Source organism: Cynocephalus volans, chromosome 10, assembly GCF_027409185.1.
Source record: "Cynocephalus volans isolate mCynVol1 chromosome 10, mCynVol1.pri, whole genome shotgun sequence".
NCBI lineage: Eukaryota > Metazoa > Chordata > Mammalia > Dermoptera > Cynocephalidae > Cynocephalus > Cynocephalus volans.
The window spans coordinates 69026538-69051822 of NC_084469.1; positions in this window are offsets into that span (position 1 = coordinate 69026538).

Sequence of the window (25285 nt, forward strand, 5' to 3'; positions counted from 1 at the left end):
TCTGTGCTTATGGAAAATGCTTTAAAATGCTTGCATTACATACTCCAAGTTGATGTTTTTTGACCTGTGAATTGCTTATATATGTGTGTGTGTGTGTGTGTGTGTGTGTGGTTTTGTTTTTGTTTTGTTTTTGTTTTTTTTATTTGATTAGGGGTGGTTGCTGTGGACAGAATATACAGCTTGAATCGTATATTGAAATCCTAAATTACCTCACTTTAAAAATATTCAGCTCATATTAATATGAGTAAATTTTAGCTCAGACCATTATACAGTTTATATTCAGACTATCAAGGTTAAATCTGGATGCTAACTTGAATCTTCTAACCAATCTAACTCTCAATTATATGTATACATGGTATGGAAATTTGTATTATTTTCTGCTTCTCATAGCAGCTTAGAAATTTTACAACCTACTTTAGTATTCTTTAGTTTTTAACAAGTAAGACTGGGAATTGAGGAATAATCAGTAATGGTTATCTGCCTTTTCCTATTTAAGAACAATAATGGTGCTCACTCATCCCGAACAAGGCCTTTAATTAATCATTGTAGCTATGCAGGTTGAAGTCCCAATGTTATCATCATTGAAGCATAGCAGTAGTATAAACTCCTGCTTAAGTGCTTTTGTTCTGTGAAATAAATCTTTGCATTACAACCATTCTTAATCACTTATTAAAAGTATAACACTTTGCTATTATCATACTTGATTGTGATGTTTTTAAGCCGTTTGTGTTTTTTATCTACTTGCAAGCACAAATTTAATTTGCTAGAATTTTTAAGCATACAGTGGATTTGGCGGAGGGAGCAGGAAAGCTCTCTACAAGAATGCATTCTCAAAATAAAATAAAAGTAAAAACAAAAATAGAGAAATAGGATAAAAAAAATTAATCTGAATATCCAAACTAATTGGTTATACGATGGACATTTGGAGTAAAATAAGAGTGTCGGTATTATTTTATACTTTAGAACCCAGAAAAAGAAACAACTAATAATATTCAGTTAACCATATTATCACAAACAAATAGAGCTTTCTATTGACTTGAAGGGAATATGCTTCTCTCATTTGTGAGTTGAGGTAATAGCCTAATTTGCTTAAATGTTAGTATCTGTGAATAATTCAAGTGAAATTACTACTTTATAGTCTCATAGGATTCACATCCCCTAGGAAAGACAACTTTTTAAGAGACTTTATCTAACCAGATACAAGCATACAACCCAAACTGAAGTCTTGTCAGGACTAATCATTTATCAAGAAAGACCACACTTAAATACTTAGGAGGAAGTCTTGTGCTAGCTCCACCCCTAAAACAGTTATGAAACAGTCCACAATTTCCTGACACAATTCTTTATGCACACATTGATTAAATGTCTGAATGAGATCTAATGCAGTTTATGAGGAAAAGTAATATTCCTGATTGTTAAAGAAATAGACCAGAACTTATTCAGACAATTAAGTGTTGCTGTTTTGAAACAGGTACCTAAGGAGGCCGCAGACTTATATCAATATCTTACCTCATTTCAAAACTTTTCTGGAGTTCCTTCAAAATGTCCTTTCTGTGGCCTCACCAATCACATCATGACACTTTTGTCCAAGGAGAGGTTGAGTTGAATTCACTATGACATTCTGAAATTGGACTACCTCATTAATCAAACTTGGTTTCAATGATCGATTCTATCCTTTACTGCTTGAAAGCCTGCAAATGGTTACTATGAATGAGTGAATGAATGAATTTTGAATAAATTAATGCATGACAATTTTACTCCTAAATCAGAAAATCTATCCTTGGCAACGTTGAATCCAAATTTTGATGTACCACTGGAAATAAAATTGGCTAATGTATGGAAATAATTTTGTCACCAAGAAACAAGAAAGCAAAAAACACCTTATTTCTTCCCTCCATACTTTAAACATGCATTGGGTCTCTGCTATATGCCATGCATTGTCTGAGGTAGAGGGAATAAAAAATGCATATTTTCTGTCCTCCCAAACCTCATGGTCTAACAGAGAAGACAAAGTAAACAGATAAAATGAATACTGTCTAATTAGAGCTTTAACAGAGGGAAGCAAAGGATGCGTGAGACTTAATAGGAGGAAGAGCAGTGAAGGGAGAGCCTAGGAAAGGCTTTCTAGAGACGACTTTGTGGATCTAGAAAAATACACAGATCTAATTATATCACCCACTCTTTTGTCAGGTGAGGAAATTAAGATTCAAAAAAAAAAAAAGAAATTAATTAATCTAGGACTGAATGGCTTCTTTCTCACTGATTTTAATTGTGAGTTATCTTAACCTAGATCTCTTGAACCGGAATACAGTCTTCTGTCTCTAGTTAATATGTAGAAAGTCTATACATTCTGCTTCATCTAGGAAAGATGAAGTTTATGCTTGTTGTCCTGAGGTCTTTATGACAATCCCCACATTTCACTCTGGAAAGACATAATAGTCAATTTTATGTGTCAAACAAACAGGGTTACTGGATGCCTGGATATCTGGTTAAACTACTCCTGGGTGTGTGTCTGTGAAGATGCTGCCAGAAGAGACTAGCATTTGGATTGGTAGACTGGGTAAATTGGATTGTCCTCCCCAATATAAGTGGGCATCATCCAATCCACTGAGACCCTGGACAGAACTAAAAGGTGGAGGAAGGAAAGATTCGCTCTGCCTGACTGTTTGAGCTGGGATATCCTTCTTCTTCTGTCATTGATGCTCCTGGTTCTCAGTCCAACAGACTCAGAATGGGATCTATACCGTTAGCTCTCTTGCTCTCAGGCCTTTGAATTACACCACCAGTTTTCCTGGGTCTCCAGCTTTCAGACACCAGACCGTGGGATTTAGCCTCCATAAATGTGTAAGTAAATACCTTATGATAAATATATTTATAAATCTATACAGAGAAACATTTATAAAAACAAATATATGTAGAGAGGATATATATATATATATATATATATATATATCAAGTATATATATCCCATAGCATGTATAAAGATAGCATATACTACTGTATGCTATATATTTAATATACAAGGGTACTACAGAAAGTCCATGGAAAAATAGAATTAAAAGATAATGCAAATCTTTCCATAAACATTCTGAAGTCAAGCATACTTCAAAAGATTCAAAAAATTCAAAAGATTCAAGATTCATGTTGTCTTTTAATTATATTTTTCCATGAATTTTTGAAGTACCCCTGTATATATATTTACGTGCATGTTATACATATCCTGTGTGTGTGTGTGTGTGTGTGTGTGTGTGTGTGTGTGTGTGTGTGTGTGTGTGTGTGTATCCTGTTGGTTCTGTTTGTCTTGAGAGGCTATCTAATACAAAAGTGTATCTGCTTGAAAAATAAGTGACACAGTTTGGTCCCTTAGTATACAGAGTAATGTGTTCTCTGGAACACGTATACAAGATTCATCCATGAATGTATAGAATTATGAATGCTGGCTCCAAGGGTAGTAGCAGTGGAATTGAAAACCTACCCTCAGGGTTACTGATTATGGACAAATCATTGAACCTCAGAGTTTCAGTTATCTCATATGTGCAATGGATGGGGATGGGAGAAGACGGTATTTGCCTCATAAGTATGCTTTAAGAATTGAATATGTTAATGTCTGTGGAATTCATAGTACTGAGCCTGGAACATATACCAACTAGATATGTGTTAGTCACCATTATATTGTTAGGTACTTTTAACCTATTTATTCTTTTAGTTATATCTATTGAGAATAGCAGAATATAATATTTAAAGGCATGCTCTGGAACCAGACTATGAGTCCTGATTCTGTGAGGTTCTGAACTTAAAATCTGGAAAATCTTCAGTGAATTATGAAACCTCTTTGTGCCTCAGTTTTTTCATGAGTGGAATGGAGATAATACGAGGATCTACCTCATAGGGTTGTTGACAGCACTGAATGTTATATAGAGTACTTTTTTAAAAGTTTCCACAATATAGAAAGTGCTGTCACAAATACTATCACCAGCAGCAGCATTATCATTGTTATCATATTTCCTGAAGGGGTATACTGTGTGTTAATCCTTGATGCAATGGCAAAGGTCCCTAAAAAGCCTACAGATTTCTACCAGCCGTTGTTAATGATATTTTCTGTGAAATTTTCTATTTGGTATGAATATTCAATACATTTTATCTAGTTATTGAATTATTATTATGCCTTTCCTTAAATTGGGCCTTCACTAAATATTCTGTGACTTGGATCCTGGTGATAACTTGATTTTTTTTCTATCCGTCCTTTTCATATTTCACTCCAGTGCTCTTAGAAATTATTAACAATTAAGATGGCTGTTGAATAATAAAGTATCAAGAAGCATCCACTCGATGCATTGATAGTATTTGACTTCTAGCAAATGCTCAGAAGTACTGAACAGAAGCAGAAGCTGCCTGTTTTTGAGCCTTCCAGTTCTCCGTTCATTAATCAAAGTCCCCACATAATGACTCAAGCACTCCACATTGTCCATATCACAGCACAAGCATTCCATTGCCATGGAGCCTTACCCAAACCACCCTATGAATAGAGACATAACAGCAACAAATTAACAGAAATGAAATTCCAAAGATACATTGTCCTCAATCTCAAGAACAATATATAGACACCAACACAATCTGCCTTTTGCAAACGAATTTAATTGTATCACTTTGAATACATTAAAAAAATAATTCCATAGTTTTCCCAATGCAGACCTTGGAATCTAGCTCTAAATAATTTTAGCATCATCTCCTCCAGTAAATTGCTTTACAAAGTCATTGGTTTAGAACACACTAATTTGGTTATTTTCCCCTTTCTGTGTTTTCAACCCAATATTACAAACCTCTTTGTATGCTTTTTCCCCTTCTGAGAATGTTCTTCTCCCACATCGCTTTCTTATGAAACCTCATTCATTCTTTCAGTGTGGAGAAATTGCCAGCTATGATTGAAACTTCCTCTGGCATTTGAAAGAGATAAACAGAAAAAAAAATAAAATGAAATAAAGTTCTCACTAGGAAACCAATTCCCAGAATATTTAATAAGGCCTGATGTAATGAAGAGCAAAGGAAACTTTTATGCCTTATAGACTCTACTTTCCCATAGAATTATCCTCTCTTACCTGGTTACCAGTTGTATTTAGCAGTTATTCATCTTGGTTTATGTCATAGTTGCATGCAGACTGGGTTTCCTTATCAGTCATAAGCTCTTCAATAATAGAGACCACTTTGTTTTATACCTTTGTGTAGTTCTTGATTGACTATCACCCCATTTTTCAGCAGAGCATTGCAAATTCTAAATATGCAAGAAACATTGGTAAAATAAATTAATGTGTGACCATAAAATAAGAGTAAAGCTGCATGGTAGAATCTAACACCTCATGATACTCCCAGAAACTGTATCTAATGTGTTTGGACACATACATACACATATAAAGTTATAAATAATAATATGCATAGCATGTACTCATATTCTTATGTGTTTGGACAATATTAATACAGTTTCATTACAAGATTGATTTTGTAGACATAGTATTTGTTCTAAAAATTGGAATTGTTTTCACTTCTCTCTCTCTCACACACTTACACGCACACACACACACACACTGAAACCAGCCAAAGACACCCATATGATGCTACTTTTGAAAGAAAGGCACAAAGTGAGTTGGGTATGCTGAACAGGTGAATATCAAAGGCAGACTCCCCCTGCTGCTGTTAACTACATGAAAGCTTTGGGAGTTATTTGTTTGCTCATTTTAGTGATTTGTATAATGAGATCAGAAGACAGAAACTCTGGCAACTCTTGGATCCACTTGTACCTGCTAAACAAAGAGAGACACTCTGCAGAGGAATGATGAATCTATTTGAAAACACTGAGCATTCAGGTGCCCGAAGTGGCCAACAATCATTACTGCCTTGCCTGGGTGTCATATAGCATCTTGACTTATGTGGTGGTTTTTACTTCTTTTTTCTTTTCAGCCTCATGACAATGAGAAAACACTCTCTGCAAACTAATTTTGGCTCACTGTGAAATACGGTTTCAAGAGCAGAGAAAGAGAAACACACTTATGCTCTTAAGAAAGATTGTAGGAAACCAAAGTAATCACACACTCACATAGACACACACACACAATCTATCTACATAGAATGTAAACAATATCTAACAGCAAGGAAGTCTGGCCAACTCATCACGTACATCTTAAACATTCTGGAATAACTTGATTTTACACTTTTATGTTTGCATTTGCCTATTTTTGCCTTTTTCTTGCCACTACAAATAAATAATACTTTTCTTAGAACCTGATGCCAGGATTGACTTGGTTATTGGTAATCTCCATAAACACAGTTTCGTGTGTGCATCTTCTCATTAATATGGATAACTAATACAGTACTACACCTGATGTCAATACTTGAACAATCCCCTTTTTTGGGTAAGTCTAGTTTATGAAAAATGATGAAGGAAAACGGTTGGAACTAGACTGGTGATAATTCCATATGTTGGGAGGGGTGTACAAGCAACAGAGAAACAGTTTAAAAGACAACAATAGGTTCTGATGGTGTGTGGCAGGGGAGAGAGGATGTCTCATGAAAGACATTTACTATTTCAGTCCAAGTGCAAATGAGGGCAATGAATGCCCAGAAATGCTGGCTAGGAATTTGGAAGTATTTATCTATATGGGTAGCTCTCAGTTTTTTGAAATCTTGTTTCTTTAATCATACTTTAGAATAAAAAGTTATCTCATATGGGTTTGAATTTGCATCATTGGTTGAATTCCCTTGCATTAATTGCTGCTTATCATTTAATACATTTTTTGAGTAAGGATATAATACACGAGTTTCCTTTTCTGGGTCAAAATCAGGTTCATATAACTTTGCCAACTCAGTGGTTTCCAAGAAACTCAGCCCAGGAGAGCAAATTTCCAAGATCTTGTATACAAATATCTCCTTGGGATCTCTCAAAAGCTATATATCATCTATCATATTTTAAAAATTTGTTTCATTTTATGAAATGCAATTGACTGCACATATCTGTGGGGTACCACGTTGATTATCAACACCTCTGTATAGTATGTGATATTTAAATCGGGATAATTAGTATATTCAACAATAGACAATTTTTTGATGCATCCCAACATTATAATTTCCAGAGTGTCTACATTTCCCCTTTGATCAATAAAATCCAGATTTATGCCTGTTTTATTGTGATAATTATCATCAATATTCCAGATTATTCTTGCAAGTAAAATTGTCCCCATTTTGGTAATACATTATATTGTTACTCTAATCACTTCCACACAGATCGTCTAAAACTATATTTTTCGAAATGTAGTCCACAGATAGCCTGGAGAGGTTGTTTAGAAGGAAAATTCTAAATCTTAATCTCAGAGATTCTGGTTTGATTAGGTCTCCTTGGTTCTCATGAAGTTGTATGTATTGTACTTATATTCATTGAACATATAACCAGATGCTCTTCTCGGTGCTGCATATCAATAGTGTACAAAAACTGTCATGCATGTCAAAGTTTCCGATAGCTAAAAGTAGATTAAAAAAAACTAAAGGAAAAAAAAATAAAACCTTGATGTGTGTCAGTTGAAAGTGCTCTGAGAGATCATTTAGCCCAGTTCTCTCATCCATCAGATAAAGAAAGTAATGTAAATATATAATAAATATACCATAATAATAACAATAGCAACAACATCAACTATTATTTTTGGAGTAATCCCTTTTTACCAGGCACTATCCTAAGATTTTTATATCCATTATTGCTTTCTACCCTTACATGAAACCAATGAGGAGGGTATTATCAGCTATCCTATGTTTTTTTTTTTTTTTTTTTTTTTGGTGAAGAAATGATGTGAAAAGTCAAGTCAAAAATATTAATAATTTTTTTCAAGGTCATAGAAATAATAAAAAGTTGAAGCAGCATTTTACCCAAGAGATCCTACTTTAGAGCCAATGTTCTTAATCAATATAAGCAATTATATTTTTCTCTTTTGTCCTGATCGCTCACTGAACTATGTTAGAATAAGAATCCAAGATTCCTGACTCCCAGGACTCTTTTCTTTCTGGTCTACTATGTTTCCTTTAGTAAAACATCATCAAAGTTATTTCCATGTTCAGTTTTGCCACTGGACTACTCACTTCTGCAAGTGAAAGAATAAATTCTAACACTTCTGGGGCAATACTTAACCAATTTATTGAAATTTATCTCTTAATTTATTGATATCCCATAGTACCATCTTTAAGAAATATATACTGTTTGACTGTTATGGTAGATCTGAAAAGCATTAGCCTATTTTTATGGATGGGTGTGTGTGTGTGTGTGTGTGTGTGTGTGTGTGTGTGTGTGTGTGTGTGTGTACACATACAAAAATATAGATAGATATATAGAGAGATATATCAGGGTATATCAAGAATTTCAAGAAAAAATAGAATTAAAAGTTTATACAAATCTTTCCATGAACTTTTTGAAGTACCTTTCTATGTATCTTTCTCTCTCTAGCTATCTATCATCTATCAAGCAAAGGAAGATACATTGCCAGTACATGTGGTGAAGGTTTTAAATACTATGTGTCTCCCTTGGAAAAACAGAAATCTGTCCAAAATTCATACAAAAGTATTAGCTGAACAACTCCTGCTGGAGTAGAAGTAGTTTTTAGTTTAAGGTTTATTATATATTTGGATCTGTTACCTCAATATTGGCAATGTTTCTGCATTAATAGACAATCTCACCAAGCATATAAACAGGATCTAAGTGAGGTGATTTTGAAGTAATTGAAAGTTAGATGGATGCAAAGACCAAGAATTTCCACAGAGCACTTGCTATGTGTGTCAGATACTATGTTTTTGTTTTGGTTTGCTTTCACTTATATCAAATAGCAATTCACTAACTCATCAAACAAATATCTCATTAGCAATTATTATTAGTTTTCAATATGAAAAAATTTAAGGTCAGTCTCTAAAGACACATATAATAAATGGTGTCTTCAGGACTGGAACCTGGGTTTCAGTAATCCCATATGGTGCATGAAATTCTCTATTCATTATTTGCCCTTTAAATGCCTTCAAATTGAATAATGATACATCCATTTGTCAGTTTAATTCCTAAGAATTGTCAAATAGAAAGCAGAAAACAGAAGAGTAAAAACAACATACAGATTGAGATAGCTGATTACCTCTGAAAATATAGGTCTGACATCTCAGAATATGGGATCACGTAAGGATTCTGACAGAATGTTTTCACATTAGTAAGTATTTTAGAATTTCCCTATGTTATCTGTTTACTGCCCAAGTGACGCTGATCCAGCAGTGTTAATATATATTGGCTCCTTTTAGCGTATTTGAGGGAGGTTTTTTTTCTGAATTTGAATCTAAGTTTTATTACTTAATATGTATGTAACTATGTGCAAGCTATTTAATTCTGAGCTTAGTTTTCTCATTTGTAAAATGGAAATAGTAATCATACAACTCAGAGAGAGTTGTGGAAATGAAGTGAAATGTATATAGCATGCTTAACACTGTCAGGCACATAATAAGTGTTCAATAAAATAATTTTGCAAAACTGTATATATGTTTTTCACAATTTATACTGTTAATGTATACCTTTAAATAATATACATTAAAATTAGAAAAAAATACTAGTCTGTTTACTTTTAAATAGATTTACATTATGTGTTTGAAAATAGTTTTAGACACACATTTCTTACTTATGTTAGCATTATCAAAATACTAACATAGCAGTTATTCAATAGCATTATTGAATGGTAGGTATTAAGGAGTCAAACCAAGTATTAGAGGATATCTTCTCTTTACTCAGAGGACAAGAGTGAGGCATGAAGGTACAAAGCATGTAAAATAAGAGAATTTTAATGAGCAGCAATGGGTCACCCAGTGGGGTCACAAACAAACCATCTGTTTGAGAGAAAGAGCAACAGAAGAAAGGAAAAGGAAGCTGACCACCACTTCAATAACATTTTCTAAAACTCCCTGAGGTAATTCACAAATTAAGTATGCAAAAGAGACTCAAAATGTATACATGTTTTATTTACAAAAGCAAGTGTTCCAAAGCTCCACTTCAATGTGAGCAAACTACTAAAATAAACTATGACAGTCTTATAACACATAATTTGTCTCATCCTATGACAGATACTTGGTCACTCCTTTGCTATCTCCATAGGGTAGATGTTAAATGTTGACATTACATATCAGAAAATAAGTCAGGGAGCTTAACCTGAGCTTCACTTCATGTATGTACTCAGTCACTCTCTTACTGATTATGTAGTTTATTCCAGCTGTATTCCCAGAACTTGGGATAAGCAGATAAATAGGTCGCACTTTTCTAAAAACTGGCATTCTATGCTGTACAGCATAATTGAAATAATAGTTAATGTACATCAAGATATACATGTCTTTTACATGTATCATTTTATCTCAATCCCTCCATTATTCAAAGAAATAGGTAGTATTATTAACCCATTTTTTAAATGAAGACATTAGAATACATTTGTCAAATAATTTTGTCCATGAAAACACAGAGAGTGGCATTGCTAAGATTTGGATCCAGCAAATCTTAATATAGTGGCCTTGTCTTCAACATGTTTAATTCTGTATTGACATTTTGTTACGTGGCACAGAGCATGGATGTGAAATTCATACAGACTTGAGTCTAATTATTTTCTACCATTCTGTTTTCTCTGCATCATGATTTCTAAACCTCAGCACTATTAAAATTCTAGAGCAGATAATTCTTTGTTGGGGTAGGGGGGGCATGGTTCTGTGCATTGCAGGATGCTTAGCAGCCTCCATTTCTTCAACCCTCTAGATGTTATTATTAGCACCTCCTGACTCCAAACTGTGACAAGCAAAAATGTGCCCCAATGTTGTCAGTGTTCTTGGAGGAAAAAACTACTTCTAAAGAGAATCACTCTTCTACATTACTGAGATCCTGTAATCCCATCCATTGTCAAGATTTTGATAAATGCAATTGTATTTTCATTAGATCCATTTGCTACTGCTGTACATGATTGTTATTTATGATTACTAGTGTATTTCAAAAAGAGGCAAAGTCAGAGAATGCCTTATTTCATTTGCTTCTCCAGTGCCCAAGATGTTCTAGGTGCTATAAATGAAGAACATATCAATAACTCTCAATGAGAGGCTAGAAGGGAATCAGGAGAGATGTGTTCAAATTGTGACTCTCCTGCTCTCACTAGTTTTGTGACTGCTGCATTAAACTGCTTGAGATGCTGCAATAGAATACCATAGTCTGGGTGGCTTAGACAACAGAAGTCATTTTTCCACAGTTTTCTAGGCTGGAAATCCAGTATGAAGCTGGGCAGATTTGGTTTCTCCCAGGGTATCTCTCTTTGGCCTGCAGATGGCCACTTTCTCCCTGTGTCCTCACATGGTCTTTCCTCTGTGCAGGCATCTCTGGTGTCCTTTCTGTGTGTACACATTTCCTCTTCCTATAAGGATCCCAGTCGTATTGAATTAGGCCCTTCCTATATAATCTCATTTAACTTCAGTAATCTCTTCAAAGCCTCTATCTCCAAATATAGTCACAGTCTGAGGTAGTGGGGCTTAGGCCTTATATGTAAAAAGTTTCAGGGAGGAGGAGAGACATTATTCATCCATAACAACCTCGTTCACTCAAGATTTTAGTTCTCCATCAATAAAATGAGTGTGTTGTACTAGGTCAGTATTTCCTCAGTTTTAGGGATTTTCATACTGTCATTATGATTTGGACTACTTCCTTGTTCTATCTTTATTATTATTTGTTGATATTTTTGAATCAAATAATTCCTTATCTCATCAATATGCTTAAAAGAAAATTTCTATTATTACAATAAATGGAGAAAGCTTTCACTCTTACTAATCTTAAATATAAAATACTAAAAGTAAATAAAAGGACAAAATATATAACCCTTTTCATGCTCCAGTAAAGGCTTTGAGCCTGAGGTCCGCCCTATCTTCATTATAATGGCAAGTGTTGAAGGTGTGTAAAACACACATTAGAAATGTACTGATTCATTTTCCTTGAAGTATACAGAGGGAATGAAAAAAAAAGTTGAGATGAGAATAACTTTTTCACTATAAAGATTCAAGGTTAATTATTGCTTTTCCAATATTCTGTCTAAAACCATCTTGTGTTCTATTAAAAATCATTCTGATTTACATCCCGGTTTCACATCCCCCACTCAAGCAAACCCTGTACTTATTTCTAGTTCTGTTTCAAAGATCCTACCAATCTTTTAGGCTGTGTAAGTGTCAAATATTAATAGAAGTAGAAAGGAAAGTTAATAGTGAAAGTTGTGGGGTTAACTGTAAGTCAAATGGATTGAGTAAAGCCATTGAATAATGTCTTTATAATTGACATGAGAGTGCTGTACAGTTCAGCCCTAATGTGATTGTCTTAAAAAGTTCAAAGACAAGAGACTACTTTTCCCTTTTTGGTACACATATCAAACAGGTTTGTAATAATTCATGTGATGATGGACTGAGATTGTTCTATGATTGATAAACTCAAGGGATATAATGTATCATTTTTTGAAGGAGGTGTTACAGTGATTAGTTTAATAATGATACGAGGTGTCAAAGATTAAAAATATCAAGGGAAATGTCTATCTAATATGCAAATGACTGTTAAGTGAAAGCATTTTTAACTAGAACGAGACAGAGAGCACATGCACCAAAAACTTGAAAATCATTCTGTCTGGAAACCTCTTTTTCATACAGAAACTTGAAATACTTTCAAGTTCATTGTTGGAGTGAGTTTATGAATTTCACAAAGACCTTTCTCTCTCAGAGTTCAGTGATGTGTACACCACATCACAAAGTAGAAAGCCATGTGGGACGGTATTAAGCAGAAGAAAAGAAAGTTTTTCTTTATTAAGAATTATTCTTAATTAACAACAACAGAAGCTTCCAGTTAAGATGGCGGAATTGACAGTCCCCAGCATCACTCTCTTCCACAAATCAACCTATTTACAGCTATAAAAATGTAACATCAGCCAAGCTGGGGCTACTGGAGCTCAGGTGAAGAGGAGGAGAGACCTATGGAGTTCATGAAGGCAGGAGAAACCACAATGAGAGAAAGAAAAAACTGCTCCCATCATTTTCGGGCAGCAGCCTGTTTAATGCTGGAACACATGGAGCAGGAGCTGGCAGAAGCTGCAGCTGTGCCCTTTAGGTGGAGTTGCTTGGAGGCGGAAGGGGAGAAGAGGATTTTGGTGGCCCCCAAGACAGCAAGACCACTAATAGGGTTCCTGTGGACCAATGCAGGTGTGAGGATCCAGAACAACTGAAAAAAGGGGAGCCACTCAGGCCAGTGAGTCATCACAAGGGACTGGCACAGGGTCTGTCCCATGGGAAGTGTTTGCAGCATGGGCAATGGGGGAGACGGGACCACCAGGAGAACACTGGGACACAGCAAGGACAGCCAATCCGCCCCCCAAACAGCACAGGACACAGAGGAAACTGGTCGGGAATGAAGAATTGCATGGGGTGCAGTTTGATGAAAAATGCAAGCTCAGATCAGAGTTTCTACACAACGCAGGTGTACTTGGTCCCTGGAGAGCCGGAAGTACCTATAAGGTCAACCATTAAACCCTGAGATGCACAAACAGTCTTCCCTAGGGAAACAGCAACAAAGCAGCAATTTTGTTCAACCACACAGCTCAAGTACTGGTTCTCACAGGAAGTTCCTCATGATAGAAGCAAGCAAAGGACAAAAACTTAGTTCTGGCTCAGGCATACTATGAATGCCTTGGGGCCCATCAGGGGACATGAGGCATGGAGCCAGGGGCTGGAACCCCACCCATAACCACTCACAGCACCAGCACCTTGGGGCCCCACCCAGGAACCTGAGGATTGGAGTCGGGGACCAGACCTTACTCCCACATACAGGCACACCACCAATGGCAAGGGGCCCACCTGGTGACCCGGGGCTAGCAGCCAGGGACCAGACCCCCTCTCCCACAACCAGGTACACCTTGCCAGCACCTTGGGGCACACCCAGGGATCCAGGACATGGAGAAGGGCACAGGATCCCCGTTCCACAACCAGGCACACCATGCCAGCACCTCAGGACCCACTCAGGGACCTGGGGCACGGAATTGGGGATCAGACACTCTCCACAACCAGGTACACTGCCAGCACCATGGAGCAGGCCAAAAACATCTCCTCCATGTGGGTGGCCCAACACAGCCACCACAATAACCATGGTTGCCATGAAGGTGGCTAGATGCCACAAGCACCACACAGCTGGTCCGCCAGCCACTGGAGTGAGTTAACACGAGAGTCACCAGCAGAGATAAAGAAAGGAGGAGGATGCCTGTTTCCACAGAGCCCATTTCATAGTGATGGAAGAAACATCTACTCTATGATAGTATTGGGGAACCTTATCACGCCTCTCAGCATTGGACAGATCATTTTGGCAACAAATCAACAGAGTTACCATTATTCTTTCAGAAGGAGAGAAGAAATCTAGGGTGATTGAGGGGGCAGGGTGAGGGAGAAGGGGGTGAGATTGCACAAGGGGCATAAAGAATAATTATGATTTGTAACAATATATATGCTAGTAATATTGATTTGATCAACATATCTCAATGTTGAACACCAAAAATAAGTATAATTAATTTTGATTCAATAAATTTTTTAAAAAGAAAAACAGCAACAACAACAATAAAAAAGCTTAAATTTATAATTCTATAATTCTATTTTACCTCCTTCTCCATTGGTTGGAGTGGTTATTTTTAATGGCTAGTATCAGACAGCTAGCATAGTTGTACACATCTAATATTATATACTGCCTCATGCACAGGATATCTACATGTGTGGAAGACTGTCCTGTTTTCATGAATCTCTGGACAATTATGACTAATAATCCAATGATTTTTAATAATTTTTGTAATAGCTATGTTTAGTACAGCACCTGGAAAAGGCAAATAGGGACAGAAAACAAATTAGTGATTGCCAGGGGATGTGTTAGGAGCCAACATGAGCATACCACTGGGGGGTAATGAACCTGTTCTGTATCCTGATTGTGGTGGTGGTTACATAAATTTGTGCATGTGTTAAAACTCACCACAAAAGGGTTCATCAAAAACAAAAAATCAATTTTACTATGTAAGGAAAAACAATAAGCTCATGTCACATAATAGGCTCTCAAATGTTTTTGATATTTAAAATAATTCCCATGCCAACTCAGTAATTTGAATTTGAGTTGGATAAAAATATTACAACTTGTAACTCTTTTACTTTACTTATGATTTCCTAAGGTAACCTCAGATAACTCTCTTGGCCCTAAAGAAAAATCACACTGAGTGGGCTCAATTTCCTGTACACATCTCTGAGCCAAATTATTTTCTCTTAAGGCTACACTTTGAATTTTTTGAACAAAAATGTACTTGGAGTAAAACCTTCACATCTTCTCCATGGTCAACATGAATGAAAAGTATTACTTTACTTTTTCAAGTAGCATCAGTTAGCATCAATTGACAACTCTCTAAGAAAGGATAGATGACATCGTCTTCCTCTGCTGTTTGTATAAAGGAAGATGTCTTATCCTCCATGCTTCATGCATAAAATGACTTTCACATCATGCTCTACAGGTAGATGCACAGTTAATTTACTTTAAAGTTAGAAGAATACCAAATTCTTCTTTTCTGTATAAAACAATCTGTGTTTAACCGTCAATGTACCCTATCTAAGTTGACTCCAGGAAACCACATAATATGTTAACTTGTTCCATCTCCCAGAGAGAAAGATAATTCCAGAAGTTTAGATTTTGAGTTCTGTTAATTTACCAACTGAAACTATGAAAATTCCTAAGATTTCACTGTATATAGGGTATTTTATGACAATAATTGTGTAAAAAGTTATTCTTTTTACATCTTAGGAAAGCCTAAGAATATCTCCTCCCAGACCACAAAGTGCAACAAGCTGTCTTACTGCTGTTGTGCAAGAGCTAATAGAACTAGCATTGATCTGCTAAAACACTACCTTAAGCAGGCAGAATGGGAAAGGAACAATTATTCACTGGATTGGTTCAGAATACGATACCAAAAGATTACCTCAACTCTGGGAAAACTGGGTTATAAATAAGTCAGGATCTCTAGCTTGCTTTGCGACTTTGGACAATATATTTGGTACACCTTGTGATCCTTATTTTTTTTCCCTCTACAAAATAAACCTTAGGGATATATTATTTCTAACGTACACTCAAGTGATAAAACTCTATATTTTATTCAATGAGAAAAAAATTATAAGTAATTATATTAAAATCAGGGTAGTATAAATGATGGATAATATATACTTTATATTTTGCTAACATTATAAATTTCTATGAGGAAAAAAATAGGTGTGAATCACAGGGATAGAGGAAGAAGCCAATTTTCAATTCAGAGGCTTTTGGTATATAACATGTCTAAAGATAAAGCAAAATCTTCCTTACATATTGGCAAGAACTGATTTGGAAATCATAAAAAAGACTTTTCTAGGGAACTCTTATACACTGTTGGTGGGAATGTAAATTAACACAGTCATGTCAGAAAACAGCATGGAGGTTCCTCAATAAACTAAAAATAGAACTGCTATATGATCCAGCAACCCCATTGCTGGGTATTTACCCAAAGGAAAATAAATTAGCATACTGAAAGGATATCTGCACCCCTGTGTTCATTGCAGCACTATTCACAATAGACAAGATATGGGATCAAACTAGGTGCCCAATGACAGAAGAATAGACAAAGAAAATGTGTTATATGTCCACAGTGGAATACTACTCAGTCATGAAAAAGAATGAAGTACTGTCATTTCTGGAAATAGGGATGAGTCTGGAAGATATCACACTATACGAAATAAGTCAGGCACCGAAAGATAAATACTGAATATTCTCACTCATATGTGGGAGCTAAAAAAAATTTGAGCTTTTAGAAGTAGAGAATAGAATTGTGGTTACTACAGGCTGGGAATCGAAAGGGGGATATAGGAAGAGGTTGATTAATGGACACAGAATTACAGTTAGATTGGAAAAATAAGTTCTAGTGGTGAACAGTAGCACTAGGCATCTATAATTAACGATAATTTATTGCATGTTCTCAGATGATTAGAAGAGAGGAGCTCAAATGTTCTCATCACAACGAAATGATACATTTTCTCAATGGCAAATATGCTAATTACACTGATTGATCATCACATGTTGTATACATGAATTATAATACAATTCTTTACCCCACAAATATGTACAATCAATACATGTCATTTAAAACATTTTTTAAAAAAGCAAAAAAAAAATTCTGCAAAAATAAAATATAGACTCAAAATAACACATATGTACAGCATATGTAAAGTATATACAAAATTTATTTAGGGACCTTAAAAATATTTTAATAAATTGAGAGATATACTATATTTCTTGCCAGATTTGAAGGGTAATTAATAGCAATAAAATGTTAAATCTTCACAAATTTACTTATGGATTTAATATAATTCCAATTAAAATCACAGTAGGGTTAATGGGATTTATAAGCAACTTGAATAAGTAGTTGACATTTCATGTAAAATAAAAAACAAAATAGAACACCCAATTTTTAAAAAAATACTGTTATATTGGAGAACTGAAACTAGCCATGGCAGATATCAAAATATACCACATTAATAGCTAATACTATCCATCATTCTCTGTATGTCTGTTCCTCTTCTAAGAGATTTATATATGCTAACTCATTTATTCTTTAGCACAAACTCTAAAACATAGTTTCCATTTATAAATGAGTAAACTAAGGAATAAATAATGTGTACCTGTATACACAACAAGTAAATGGTTAACCAAGGTTTAGAACCTCAATCATCTGATACCACAATCTGTGCTATGAACCAGTAAGGTATACTGAGAGACAGAAACAGAATGAGTTAGAGAAGACCCATTAACAGATATGATAAGAGGATAGGAGTGGATCAGAGAGAAGAGGATACATTAAAATCACATATTCATCAGTTAGAAGCATCATTACAACAAACTTCAGATCTGCAAATTGTCATGAATGAGCACTACTCATCAAAATTCTTTACAGACTCTCCTTCATTTTTAGTGCTTTGCCACATTAAGCATTACTGATTTTACCATAAGAATTAGTGAAATTATTTTCATATTCTTTTGTTTTCTTCAAATTGGGTTGTCTGGGATTTTTAATTTTTCAAAAATGACCAAGACTATAGCCTTCTGTTTTCTGTATATTGGAATTTTAAGATTTGGTTATTAGATCATTTGACAATGTTTACATACATGTGCATGTGTGTGCACACACATTTCCTGCAGAAAGTCAGACTCCTTATATTAAACGACTGATAAAATTCAAACTTTTTTGGTATGAAAGTGAGTATTCGAAGGGATCATTAAATATTTACAAAAATAATAGCTTCTATTTAATGAAATTTTACAATTTCAAGTGATTGACTAAGAACTTTACACGAATCACACCATCCATTCTTCCCACGATACCCCATAATATAAGCAGTATCATTACTCCTATATTATGCAATAGGAAACTGGTAAGAAGATAGGTTACCCACCCAATTTCCACTAGTTTTGATACAGGATTTTGAAAATAAGTTTTCTGAAACAGATTTTGAACTTTTAGTTTTCTCTATTTTTAAAATCCATGTTCTTAAGCTGTACATGGCAGAGACTTTGGAAATAGAAAATTTAGAAATACGAGACAATTTGTTAATGGCCACAGAAGTATAAAGGAGGAAGACGATGTTTTTTGAAATGCATTGGTGATCTCACGGCAGCATGGTGGACGATGGATGATGGTACTTAGTGCTTTCTGGTGTGGAGGGGAGAAGTTCTTGTTAGAAGTTAACTTTCCAGCACAGGTGATCAGTCAATGTGGAGTTTTCTTTATATTGTGTCTTTGAAACATCAGCTCTTTGCTTTTAAAAGTTTCACCGCATCAGATGAGACTGGAAAAGAAAACAAGGTAAGGAAAGAGAAAGCAACTCTTACTAATGTGTTGGTTAGGAAATAGTCACTCATCTAGGGAAAGGGCTCTGGAGAAATTGTGCTCATATGTAATTAACCCTCCACACCACATGTAAGATTAGTGTCTGCCTCCTGAAAAGAAAATCATAGATCAAAGCATATACTACACATAGGAGAGCACACAAAAAAGTAAAACCACAAAAAACCAAAAGAGCTACAAAATTATCCAAAAAGAAACGGCATTTTAACAATGGTGACATTTAAGACAAAAGAAAGTTAAAAAAAAAAAAAAGGACAGAAAGAGAAAACAAGAGGACTTTCAATTTTAATTGAGAATGTTGATGAGTGTTATTCTACATAGAAGGAGAAGAATTTAGAGTTTCCCAACAGTGATCTGTTCCTTCACTTGTTGAACAAATGTTTATTGAATGACTATGTGTGTAAGAACTGCTGTAGGTGCTTGAGTCTATTGGTAAAATATAAAGACAAAAATTATTGTCCTGTTGTAGCTTAAATTCTACCAGAGATGTGTGCTGAAGACAGAACACCTATGCATATATATACAATACTTAATAAATAGTTTGTTCTTGTAGAAGTAATTAATGCTATGGCAAAAGGGTGGGGAATACAGCAAGATAAGAGGATCCCTTCACATGAAGAAATAGAGAAAATAATTGAGGTGGGAAGAGAAATTAAAGTGAAAAAGGTGATTAAATAGACAAATTGCTTTAATACTTGGTACAATATGTTTCAATGTGTTTCTTATAGATTTTTAAGAACAGGGATACTTAATATTTTATCCTAATTTCTATTTTGGTGTTGATTTTTGAGGAAGTGACTTTGATATCTTCTTCTCCAAAAACCATTATAATATAATAAACACTTGCACAATGCAAATGGTATGTTTATATTTGTTTTTGTAGTTTATGTTTTCTTTGTTGCTTCTCTTGTAGTTTTACTGTGGAAATCAAGGAAAGGGTATGAGTTCTACCTTTGGATCAATACCAAGATGGGGATAAACAGAGAGCCTCAAGACAAAAATAAAATTAAGAACTTAATTGAGTTAGAACATGAGTCCTTCATAATCAGGAGAACATAAGACTGTTGGGAATGTACAGACATCTTAGGGGGACCATCTTAAGGATATATTTTTGGGGTATTGGGATAGGATTTAGTAGCATCTTTTATTGACAGTTTTTAGGGAAGTATGACCTCTATTGCTGTCTCTATTAAACTTTGGAGAGAAGAGAGGCAAGAGTGAATAATGTGTATATAGAAAAAATGATATCTAAATCATCACATATCTACATACTGGCTGAATCAATTCTAAAACTAAGGTCCCTGCATCCAACACTGATTTGCTTTACACTTCTCCATTTAGCTCTTATTAGATTGTTCCTGATCATTGTTAATATATTATGCTGACTTGGTCTCTGTCTTCAAGGTAAGCATTGTCATATGGCATAATATAAAATATATTGACAAAATTATTCTGAGCAGGAAGGAGAAAATAATGTACTAAACACAGAACTTAACGCTAAAGGAATAAATGGGCATCTTGACCAAAATATACGTACCATTTTGCAATCTGAGTGCAATCTTTAGTGAGTAATTTATATTAAATCTAATAAAATATATGTCAGAAAGTTTATGATCAAATGTAACACAAATCATGAATGAATGCTGCAGCAAGTATGAATTAATTATGTCTGCTGTCCATGTAATATAGGAGAAGGCAATAAGACACTTTTAGACCTGTAAAAGTTTCAAACTATGACTCTAAAATGTTCTAGCTGAAGTACGTGCATTCTCCCAGAGGCTGCATATGTTTGTCTGACAAAATCCATGGTTGGGCAATAAGTCCCAAGGTATTAGCATTAAATTCCCACTCACATACTAAGTTCTTCAACTCATGCAGCTGAACTGACAGCACTGTAGAATGCTTTTCCATAAACAAATTCCATACTATAGCCTGTTTTCCCCTTAGTTTCCAAAGAGAATGGAAGTTAAGACTTAAACAGAACAAAGAAAGAAAGAAAAATCTTTGATTAAACAGAACCTTCAGACAACAGGAAGTTTTCCTTTATAATGTTCTGCTGTCACTGATTAAATTACAGTTGCTCTTTCCTTCACATTAATTGCTGAAAACTCTGTATAAATGTCTTCTCATTCCACAATAATTATAGCAAAAAGAAAATATTCTTGTTTAATCATGTTTAATAGTTCTGTGTAGTATTTAAGCACGGAAGCTCTGGATTTAGGCAGACCTGAGTTTAAATCTAAGATTAAGCTATGTGAAATTAGGCACTTTAATAAAAATTGCTGAAGCGAGTTTAATTATCTATAAAATAGTACAAGTTGAGTATCCCTGGGACCAGAAGTGTTTCAGAGTTCAGACCTTTTTGAATTTTGGAATATTTGCACATACAAGTACATAATGAGATACCTTAGGGTTAGGATCCATGTCTAACATGAAATTCATTTGTTTCATATACACCTTGCACTAATAGTTTGAATTTAATTTTATACAATATTTTAAATAATTTTGTGTTTAAACACATGAATCATCACATGAGGTCCAATGTGCAAGTTTCCATTTGTGGCTTCATGTCAGCAATCCAAATGTTTCAGATTTTGGAGCATTTAGGATTTTGAATTTGTGGATTAAGAATGCTCAACCCGTAGTAATATTTACAGTAAATGCACAAGGCATTAGCTAAGTTTGATTAAGATATTTCATGAAATATATTTACCACAGATCTGGCACATTAAAACTCTCCAAAAACACTGACCACTGTTATTTATATGTCACCTTCTAAAACTAGTTGGTACCCATTTAAAACAATCAGAAATAACACTACTGCCCCAGCGAATGTAAAATAAATTGATATGTGTGATATCATCCATGTCAATTTTCATGCAAAATTTAGCCTGGTAATAAATGGTGTCTTCCTTATACTAAGAATAATACTTAATATTAGTATGGTTATTTATTACCAGGCATTGGTGAGAATCTGCTACATGCTGGGTATATACATATTTCAATCAGAATCTAACAAAACCCTCAAATGCCTTGTTAACCTACTATATAAAAAAGACAGTTGATATAGAGGTATGTGCAAAGTTTTTTCCAAAGCCACACAATTAGTTAATGAGAATTATAATTTGAATGCTAGTCTTCTGGATGAACATAATATTCTTCTTATTATGACTGTCATGCCATTCATAAATTTAGGAGTGTGATATGTATTGCTGAAAATCAAGAAAATGGTTGATTATGACTGTCATGCCATTCATAAATTTAGGAGTGTGATATGTATTGCTGAAAATCAAGAAAATGGTAGAACATCAAGAAAAATAGATATATAAGTAGGTAAGTCATAAAAAGAAATATAAATGTATGATGACTATATGAAAATTAAGTAAAATCAAAGAAATAAAAATGTACAGAACAAAGAGAGATCACATTGAATTTCTATTTGTGTAGAGTAAAAAGCTAAATGATGCTTGAGAAAGTGAGAGAATGGAAAGCCTCTGGGTGTTGCTTGGATTGCAAACCAGTATAGTCATTTCAAAGAGCAATGACCATTAGTGCATATATGCCCTAGACTAAGAAGATCATACCCCTGGATATATCATCCCTACATGACATTGTCATGAATGACCATGAGGATTCACATATGAGGATATTCCAAGGGAATTGTTTCTACAAATTATATGTGGTAGAATTTCAACTTAGATATATCTCTGTACAATAAAATTGTTCTCTAGTACTATCTATAAACACTTGATGTGTTAGTGATGCCTCCTCTTTCATAAACCACATTCTCATCTTAGGCATGTTTGTGATAGAAAGCAGTTGGAGAAAAACAAAATTGTATCATTAGGAGAATCCATAAATGAACTGTGGAATGTGTATCTATTCCACTAGTGCATTTATAAATGTGCATTTATAGAATAAATGTTTATTCTATACCTGGTAAGACCAGGTAATTAGCAAACTTTCAGCAATAAAACTCTTTGTTCTAGTGTAATTTCAAAGTAATAATAATAATAAATTAAATAAGTTAATTAATTCACAGAGTATTGATCCATTTTATTTGCACACAGTCACACATATGGAAGAAAAACCCAATGTTATATTTTTTTAAATTGTAAGAAATGTGAGGGTACATCAAAAAGTTCATGGAAAATGGAATTAAAAGATAACAAAATCTTTCCTTCGACTTTCTGAAGACCCCCTCATACTGTGTGGTCTATAGAAAAAAAAAACATACACACACACACACACACACACACACACACATACACGCACATCATATGTATATTTATATATAAACTATTTTTGCAAGTTTCACACATATCTATATATATTACATAGAATGTATACTCATGTGTTTTTATGTATGCATATATGACCTATGTTAGGCAACTAAAAAGGTCTAGAATCAATGACAACCCAGTAGCAATAAGCATACCTAGTGTCCAGATATTGGTTTCTAAATACCATTTTCCAATAAAAGAAACAGAGACTTGTAATTGTATCCCAGGACAGAAAAATGATATTTATGGAAAAACTAGTAAAATCTGAACAAAATCTACAATTACTTAAGAGTATTGTTCTGATGTTGTTTATTTAATTTTGATAGTTTTCATATAGTTATTTAAGAGTTTAATAATAGGAGTAGCCAATTGAAGATTAAACAGGAATTCTCTGTTGTATTTTTGCAACTTTTCTGTAAGTTTTAAAATGTTTTAAAATAAAAAGTTTTAACACTTACGGAGAGAAGTTTCCTATTAGAAGTATGTTAGGGAAAAGTGATTGTATTTGAAGAAAAAAGATAAATAAGAATAGGTACTTTGATAATGGAGAGATCAAAATAGTACACTGGAGACTGAAGAATATGATTAATCCAGCATTGTGTAGCATGAGTCTAAACAAATGACATAGAACAGAGTACTCAGTCCTAGTGCAGGGGTTACAAATTTAAGTGCCTACTGGAGGTGAACAAGTGTGAAAAATTTATTTAATGGCTAGTAGTGGCCAAAAAAACTTGAGATTGTTGGCTATTTCTAACAAAGATAACAAAACAGCTAAGATTTATTGAGTACCTCCTCTGAACTAGGCACTGTTTTAAGTATTTTACATGTAGTAGCAGATTTACCCTTTCAGTTAGATGCTACTATAAAATCCATTTTATAACAAAGGAAACTGAGGTATAGAGGGTATAAGAAACTTACCCAAGGTTACTATATATAATGGCAAATTTGAACCTAGGCGAACTAATCCCAAGGTGCATCTCTTAAACATCACAATCTGCCAGTGCTGTTTTAGCCCCTACTAGCTCCAATAATATTTCTTAAGAAAGAAAATCAGACTTGTGTGCCCAGATTTTAAAATTTCTTAAAAAAAACTTGGATATCCATATTTGATGTTAAAAGTATTGACTTTGGAAAGCAACACAAATTTAATTTCAAAATATTCTAATAACAACAAACATTAAACAATTCCCCAGACAGGAGGATCTTACTCAGAAAAATCCTAGACTACTGGTATACTAAATCAGAAATCGGACATAGGGTATTTCTGAGTGACTAAAACTGCCATAACAATTCATAAAAACTCAGTAACATTTTTAATATCTCAGAGCTATACATATAGTAAAAGAAGCGATGAATGTTACAAATTAGAACTCACTTGAACTGAGCAAAAACTAGTAAGAGCTTTGACAAATGGATGTCATATGTTATAGGACTTTCACCTTCTAAAACTGAGCTCTACAAAAGCAGCAGGAGGGGGCAAGGACAGGGATAACCTGAATCTCACTACTCACTCTTCATGTGGAAGGTTCAGGAGTCTTCAGAGTAAAGTAACCTTATGAATCACTGACTTATGCCCAAGTCTATCAGATGTTTGTTCATTTGTTTAACCAATATTGATTGTCTAAAATATGCAAGGCATTTTGTATATACTGGTACAAATACAAATAAGAGATTTTAAAGATAGCTTTTTTCCCTCAAATTTCCCCCCTTATTTGAAAATACAACTACAATGGAACAGAAAAACAGTAGCATAAATATGTTTTACCAAGTATCCAGTAGGTAATAGCCACTGTTTTACTTATTGTAACATGGCGGAAAGGGCATAGACAGTGAAATTTTAAAAAATTTTGGCAATTACTAAATGCATAATATCAAATTTGTTAATTATTCCTCATGCGCAAAACTTTGTTACACTGTAAGCAGAGGATTATGGCCCAAATAAACAAAAATTTGGAGAGTATTAGAAATATCCTAAGTAGAAGATATAATGCATAGTTCTTGGCA